This window comes from Apteryx mantelli, chromosome 4 (genome assembly GCF_036417845.1).
Source record: "Apteryx mantelli isolate bAptMan1 chromosome 4, bAptMan1.hap1, whole genome shotgun sequence".
In the NCBI taxonomy this organism is placed as follows: Eukaryota; Metazoa; Chordata; class Aves; order Apterygiformes; family Apterygidae; genus Apteryx; species Apteryx mantelli.
Genome location: NC_089981.1, coordinates 56,711,183 through 56,720,056, shown reverse-complemented (window position 1 = coordinate 56,720,056; position 8,874 = coordinate 56,711,183).

Sequence of the window (8,874 nt, the reverse complement as noted above, 5' to 3'; positions counted from 1 at the left end):
GTCCCTGGCTGGTGAGGCCCCTGCTCTGCCAGCTCTGTTACTGTGATCAGCTCCCCATCCCTTAGGGTGCATCCAGCCCTGACACCAGCCAGCTTCTAAAATGAATTAAGAAACTGTGTAAACAGGAGTGTTCTTCTCAACATATCTCAAGCCATGCCCAGAGCATGTCTCTGTAGTACCCAGAATGAGGCCAAGACTCCTGTTGAAGAAAACACCTGCAGTCATTTAATTTTTATTTCATCAGTAGCTGTAAGAGCTGATTCCTGACTTTGGGTGTTTGACTTTACAAGCATAATATTCTTTCACTGAAATGAATTTGCACAAAGGTTTCAGGGCTTTTAAAGAAGAAAGCTAAAAATCAGAAGTGACATCATACGACATCATAATGCCACTCTTTCCCCAGCAATGCCGGAATCCTTACATTCACCACTGCCTGTGTCGCAGGAGTCACAGGTTTCTAAACACACAGTGGAGATGAGTATTCCCTCCTGCATGTATGTTCCTTTTCTCCATCTCTTCCAACCGTTTCTCTCCCCCACCCCACCACCCCAACCTGATCCATCCCACATCTCTCGTTCTTATGTACCCACCTTCAAATCCAGCTCCTCCACATACTCTTGTCTATGCTTCTCTAGTCTCCCAGTTTCAATCCTCTTCCAGAAATCCATGGCTCCACTGAAAATAGCAGCTGACCCTGCTTGGCCCATCTCTGGACCCAAACAATTTGGTTTCCACTCCCAGTTTCAGTCAATTTCCAGTCCATAATTAAGTAAGGAACTTTCTTCATTCACTTTGTAAAGAGCTACAAGCAAAGGGAAAACAATCTCCCTGTTCTGACCCCATCTCAGCCCACAGTTGCAGGGAAAATTATTTAGTTCCTCTGTGCATGAACTGTCAAATGCTGCATGCTCACCTGTTCTGTGGGAATGGTATGGGCACAGTCACATGTAAGAGAGGTGCACAGCTGAATACAGGCAGAGAAGACAGACTCTTCAGAGATTCCAGCGGCTCAACACATATTCATGGCTTTTTAAGAGCTTTAAAGCAGTCAAATTTCAGCAGATTTTCACAAAAATAGCAAAAAAGCATCCATCATACCTACGCTTCCCTCTGCCAAATTTCAACTGTGTAAATAATGGGGTGATTAGATCCTCTCGACAAAATGGCTGTACTTTCTTATTTTTACTGAATATATGCATTCTTTTCACTTCAAAAATGAAAGCAAAATACAACTTCAGAAATGAAACTTTGCTTCCAAAAATGGCTGAGTAATTTTGGCTGAAACTTTTTCAAAATGTCCAACCTGAGGTAGACACTTTACATGAAAAATCTCTGACCAAATGGTTACAGTTTTGGCAAGATAGAGGAGGTCTCTTAGGCTATATCAAGTCCAATCCCTAGCCACCACAGAGGTCCATGTCATATTATTTACCCTTTTCACAAACTAATAAAAGCCCTAGTCAAAAATAGTTAGGCGCTTGACCCCGCTGCGTCAACTCTGTTCCAGTCTCTCACTGCTGAACTGGGGGAAACTTTCTTCTATTTTCCAGACTAAATATATTCTTTCAGTGACAAACTGGATGAAGTGATAAACAACTGAAAGTGATTAACAAAGGAAAAGCAGTTCTTGCAATGGATCTCTCAGATAACATTTAATTTTAATGTCAAGACAAATTTTAAGGCATCACTATTCTACAAACAAATAACAATAATAAATATTGTGTATTCACTTTATTATTTATAAATAAACAATAACTAAAAAGACATGCCTATCCAAAATCAAGGATTGAACTCACAGGGGCCTGGAGCAGGTGACTTGGAGGAGCTGTCCTCTGATCCAAACTTCTGCAGTCATATGAACAACTCCCTGTAGACTTCTCTGTCTTCAGGGAGTTTGTGTGTATTTTAGAACATACTTTAGAAAGCCACTATAGACCTCTTTGAAAGTTTTCTGATTTTCAAGGGGACAGCTTCTTTCTTTTCTCGGTAAATCAACATGGCATTGGCGCATTGGTCCACCTAACCGTAACCTCCTCTGGATCACTTAAGCCCCTTTAAACTAGATTTGATAATTTCTACACCATTTCAGGAAACACAGAAAAATGTACAGTTACTTTCACCTTGTCAGCTCATTACTATAAGCTAAGCAATGCCTTTTGAAGCAAGAACAAATAAACTTCTAGAAACCCTGTCGCATTTTTCATATAATTGTTCACTGTAACAAAAATATGAGATGACACAGCCAGCAAACACAGGCCATAAAAGCAAAATAAAAATATTTTTTCTAGGGACTCACCAGAAACCCAAAGGGTTTGGGTTTCTTAGAAACCCAAAGTATTACAAACAAATGGTTAGACAATGCTTAGTGTTCAGTGTATCATAAAATATAATATACATCAAACAAAGGACAAAGTAGAAGAAATTTCAATGAGGGTGTTCACAGAGGTGGTTTATTTATTTAATATAGTTGAAAGTAGTGTAGTGAACCCACACAAGCAGAGTTGCTCCACCAAAAAAACTGCCTTCACAGAAAATATACACAAAATAAAATGGTAATGCAAAAGAACTCTAATGTCTATTAAAAAGGAAATAAACTAAACAGGCACTGAAATGTAAACAGGAAGAAATACATACTGTAAGGCCATCAGATCAGAATTTCTCTTATTACTGAGTGCAGTGCAGATTTAAATATTCCCCAAAATAACATTCCAATTCAGAACCTACTTTTCTCAAGTGACTTGATCAGACTTATTAGGTGCATTCTACTTCTGAGGCAGCATTTTCAACTATTTTATTAGGTTTTGACACCGAGCTCAAATCCTGAGAGATATGTACTTAGTTAACTTCTCCAAATATTTGGTATCATTACTTATTTTCAAAACAATAGCTGAAACTTTTATTGTGTATTTTAGAAGAGAAACAGCTGGATTATTAAGTTTTCTTACAGACACCCTCAAAAGAAATCTACCCAGTTAAAAACTAAGAAGAGTTTTTTTAGAACTGAAAACATTTAAGATTAACAGAGTAAACTATGAAAACTGGTAGTATACAGCAGAATGCTTGTCTGACACAGGGATGTCTTCATTGCTTAACACAGGGGCTTGCCATTGTGCACGTTCTGAGCACACTGCCTCCCCAAACACGCTCCCTTCAGCAACACTTCACTGAATTCGTCTAGTCCTATTAAAGTAGCAAGAGGGGAAAGGAATCCATAGAGGGCACACAAGGCTATGCTTATGGGCCAGCCAAGAAACACCAGCACAATGAGCCAAAATAATCCCCACACCATGCAGTTGCAGTCTGTCATCTCAAACCTAGTGACACGGAAAAGAAGAGCTGACTGTAAATGATATGTATAGAGATATATAGATTTGTTTTAAAAGTCTTATCTTGGGGGGGGAAAAAAAAGAAATTTTCAGCCAAGAAAAAGTTGTTTTCAGTATTTAACATAACAGTGTAATGTAACAAATACCAAGTCACATGCACTTCCTGGGATACTCTCTTATAAGGAAAGGGAAATATCAGATTCCCTTTAATGAGAAGTCTCCTAGCCTAGAATGACTTGAATGCAAATTCTTAACGTAGCTCTAGAGAGATAAGTTGCAATGTTCCTTTAATGCATGAGAAAATGACTATAGATGAAGAACATAATGAATGTTTGGAATACAATGATGTGGTGTGTTAAGAAAATCCTGAGGTCCAGATTATGGCTAGCCCATAAAGTTGCAGAACTTCCCAGGCTGTCGACGGGCAACCTAAGGAGGACATCCCTGCTTACTCTCCAGCTTAGCGAGAAACAGGTTGCACCCAACTAGAACCAGCTTAATTGAATTTATGTATCTTCTGGTCCTTTTCATTATCACTTATTCCTTCTGCTGAGCTTCAGAGACAATGATGTGCTTTTTTTTTTTAACAGATCCATCAAGCTATCGCCAAGACTGTTAACAGTTATCTCCCCAATGAGTGAGATTGGTTGTGAGTTGTCAGAGCATTTTATTTCTGCCTTGTTCATTCTTTGAGCAATCTGGGAAAATGCAGATCTCTCTATATATGAAAATGCTATACAATCCAAAACACAACCTGGCATTTTCTGTTAGTCTTGTGAGGTGTCCAGTGGCTATATGATTATGATCTTTTCTCTCCTGGGGAGAGTATACAGACTTCCTCATAGCTGTTTTTCTCCTGAAAAAAAGCCTCCTTTGGTTGTTATACAAGCCTAACATATTAAGAGACAAAAGCTCAGAATGACTGCTTCAGAATGCCTGTAGCGACCCTGTAATGGCCCTAACAAGGACCCCAAATGTTAGATTAAACACTAAAATTCTTTAACCATGTTCAGCTGCTTTTTACTTATTTTCAAAGTTCAGGGTCATTGGGTGCATTGTCTGTTCATTTCAAATTTTAATTCATTGGGGATTTAAACTGAAGCTAAACTTAGCATTTCCTACAAGTCCAAGTCAGAGCTAATTACAATGTTCCTAAAAGGGATTTCATTCTAAATATGGAATTCTCAAACTTCACGTCAGTTTTTCTAACTTTTCTTTGGACGTTAATATCATTTCTTATTTGTAAGAATACACGTGGCTTACTGTGCTTCTGATTACAAACTAAGAGATAGTCAGAGATATACATGAAGAATGAGACAGAGAGGATCACGGATATGCCTAAGTATAAAAGAGGTACCCCTCCTTGCTTTAAATGAGCAAACGTATTGAAATTCACAGCTTGTTTGCTCTGACAAAACCATCATAAGCTTCCTCAATGTCAAGAGCTAAACCTCAATCTTCTGTTTTCCAGTGTGATTCATATATTAATAACAAAATTATACTTTGAATATCCCTAGACAATGACTATCTTTCATGCAATAAGCAGTCTGACTGAAAACAATGACTTACTGGAGTAAGGATGTACAATAATAAAAATCAATTGAAATTACACACCTAAGTCATTAGGGGTCAAAACATCTTTAGGTTTTAAGAGCAGGCGTGTATTCTTTGTAACTGTCCCTAAATAATTCCAAAGGTAGAAATGCAGTGTAATTTATGATATACGAATTGCAAGTAACATATTTTTAACTAAATACCTTTAACTAAATACCATTAACTAGAACTTACTGTTGCCACTCTTCTCAAAAACTGCTTGACACAAGCTTCACCTAAATAATTCAAGAAAAATGAAAAAATGAAAACATAAATGGACTGTACTTAAAACACTGGATCATTTCTCAGTGTTTCACTTGAAATACTTCATTATTTGGATTTCATTATAAAAATACAGACAACTCAGATACTAAGGACATTCTTATAAAATTTAAAATTTATGTTTAGCTTACTATGTTTAGCTTGGTTATCAAAGGATTAAGGGAATGCTATTAACCAACCATAAATATAAAGTGATAAAATTGTTAAACATCAAGTAGAAATAAAGGGAAGTAAAAGTTAGAGCAGTAAAAAGTAGTATTAAGCCTAATGAGCTATCACTGTGTGTGCCAGAATATTACTGAGTTAAATAGGTTGTTCAATTCAGATGCTACTAAAATACATGAACAACACAGCAACCAGCACTGCTTTAAAATCATGACCATAAATAATGTCATGAAAAATAACACTGCCTCAGATCTACAGATAGCCTGAGCAGTCCCATTTCCTTACCAAAGTTCTGCTTATGAAACTTTGAAAACATGACCAAAAAGTATGTTTTAAGAATATAACTCTGCCTAGCTGGTGGCCCATGTACTAATTTCATACTAATATTCATACTAATATTTCATGCTAACCCACTAATCTTGCTTTCGCAAATGAAACTACAAGAGGGAAAGGATAGCATAGATTTACAAGCTGAATTTATACTGCTTTTTGATATCATACTGAAAAGTACACAATTTGCTCAACTCTCAATAACTGCAGAAAAACAGAGGGGTAACGGCCTTACCTTTAGAGCTTAACTCTATGGCCTTTTAAATGACCAGATTTTCTCCTGCAGGTGCTCACTGAAGCAGGAAAGCAAGAAGAATAAGGTCTACTGCTTGATGCGAGCCTTGTCCCCTGTCCGCAGCTGGACGCCCCACCAGCTCTGCATGAACGCACGGAGGGGCCCACGCTGACCCACACACCCACCCCGCGGCCCACGCCGTGCTGGGGAGCGAGGCAAAACAGCCAGCGCCCCGCGGGGACCAGGATGCCTCAGAACCTGGCACCCCCCGGCATTCGCACGCCCAAGCTGGCACCTTGGGGGGGTGAGGGGAGGGCGAATCTTTTTGCATCTACATGTGAAAGCTATGAAGAAACAAAACGCAAAATGGTGCGCACAAGGGCATCTTCTCCCCAAAGGAAGGACTCCAGCCACCCCTTACGCCTGCTACCGGCATCGCACTGGGGGCTGCCCCGAGGCGGGCCAGCCCTCACTGTCACTCCGCAGCCCCACCGCTGCCTCAGGGCCGGGGGGTGAGGGCAGGCCGCGGGGAGGGCGGCAGCACAGGGACCCCCGCGGGGCCTCCCGCTGCAGGGCCACGCTTGCCGGCGGAGAGGGGAGGCGGCGGGGGCAGCCCGCAGGGCCCCCTCCCTCCCGCCCGTGCCTGCCAGCCCGCTTGTCCGGGGGCAGGCTGCACGCGAGGTCCCGTACACCCCGTCATTTTCGCCAAGAGGGAAACAAGCGATTTTTCTGCCATATTTTTTGCCTTTCCTCTCATCAGGCCTCCCTGATGCCAGCCAGGGTTTGGTTTGGCTTTACGTGCCCTGCCCAACGCTGGCCGTTACCTTTCAAACAGGCGCGTGGGGCAGCCGCCGCCGCTGTTGAACCCAGTTAAATCCAGTCCTGGTAGGGCAGACTGGGAAGAGAGAAAATTAGGTTCGTAAAATAAATGAAGCTCTCAAACAATGGGCAGAGCAAAAAGCGTTTGGTGGTTAAGCTGCTCTTTCAGGAGAGGTGGTGATGGAATCGTACCCATTACAGAAAAAAAAAAAAAAGGCATGGAAAAGATAACATTAAAGAGAGGTGAAGAAGCCTGAAAAAGATCAGGGGGAAATCAGGCAAATTAGAAAGGAAAGAAAAATGACTGAAGTCCTTTGCACAGAAATGAACGTGAATACACGTAAGCTAGAAAGGGATTTGTGCCCTTGCTCTGGCCAAGGGACTGGCCGGTAAGGGAGAAAATGGCCAACCGCCCCCATGGCAGGGTGGGCAGCCCCAGCCGCCCTTGTGCGGGCTAACAGGGGTCATCCTGCCTTGGCCACGGCGCTGGCCGTACCTGTAGCGCCGGGATGACATCAGGTTGAAGCCACCAGCGTCAGCCAGGGCTTGTACTTCACCCGGGGATATGCCGGCTGCCCTTTTAAGGCAGTGGTGTGTCTCGGGCCACGGAGCTGAAGATCTGGCTTCCAGCCTTAGCTATGGTTTTGGCAGCTGCGTTTTAGTTTATTCAGTAAGTATCTTCTGATCTCGACCACAAAAAACAAGAGGCAGGAAAACTAAAGATAGACACTAATATGTGCGTACATGATGTGTTTGGTCTGGGAAAAACTTCGAGGAGAGAAGCGGCATATCCCAGAGACACTAAAAATCTGTCTGCCCCCTCCTTCCATGACAGGTACAGAGACATAAGGATGGCTGAGGGTGCTAAGGATGCAGAGGTCTGATAGAAAACTCAGGCAGTGCCCAGTGAAAAAGACAGCATTTCAGAACAGGCGTACAATAGAAATAGCAAAAAACCAAATGGGCAGGAAAATGTGTGTCCCAAAATTCCTATGGGAAGACTTTTGTTTGTGTCAGTTATACAGTCACTTCAAATATTCCTCAAATCCTCTATTTTTCTTCATTTTGTCTTTTCTGTCCTTTTGTTCAACATCAGTAACATTCTCTAGTTTCCAAAGAATTACCAAGTGTTTATTAATTTCTTCAGAAAGTAATTTTGCTAATTATATTTTATAGGCAGCTTTTTAGAATCAGACTCTATGTGTATACTTCAGAAAATCCTGGTAAAATTCAGTTTGCCTATGCTAAATCACATCAGAGTGAAATGTCATAAGAAATTCTAGGTGACTTTCTAGTCACCTAGATAGCTCAAAGAAAGACTTAGCCACAAAATGATTTTAGTAGGTAGTTGTTCAATTTGAACAGCTTACTAACGCCAGGACTGAGAGACACATTTATTTTAACATAACATCCTACACTGAAGGTAAATACATGGAGATCTGAATTTTATGTCAGCATTCTTTTCTCAGTCCCAGTGTATACGAGTAGGTGATTTTTTTATTCTTAAATTTTTTCAGTATTGAAGCTGCTAAATAATACTAGGGTTGAAAATTTAAGTGTAAAATTATCATGAAATTTACAGTTATAATGCTGCTGGCAACCCTGACTTATCTGTAAATATCCAATGAACTTAAGCAGAAAAATGAATTCAAATAAAGAATTAAACTGCACAGGAGATAGCAAAATACTGGTATTAAATCTTCAATCTCATCTTCATTGAGCAAACCCTTAATACTCAGTCGTAAAAGTTTATTTTTTCTTTCATTAGAAAACAAACAGGCTAATCTTTACTCTAAATATGTACTCACTGAAAGAATATGGCAAATTAGTGCTCAGTTTTTGATTGCTTTTCATAAACAAACTAGTTAAATAGCTAATTACAATTGTCTTCAAACATCTTTCAGTTGCCAATATGTTCAAGCTGTCCAAAATCTGGCTTCAGGCCAGAGCAAGATAAAAATACTGTCTTTGTTCCTCTAGCGAATGACTTCCCTATTTTGAGCAGGTTTTACAAGGGTATCTGAGAAGTTTTCAGTCTACATATTTTAATAGAAACATTACAAATATGTTGAAGTCTTTTCTCACATTAAGCAAAAAGATTGTTATGAATAACTGTTCCTTATC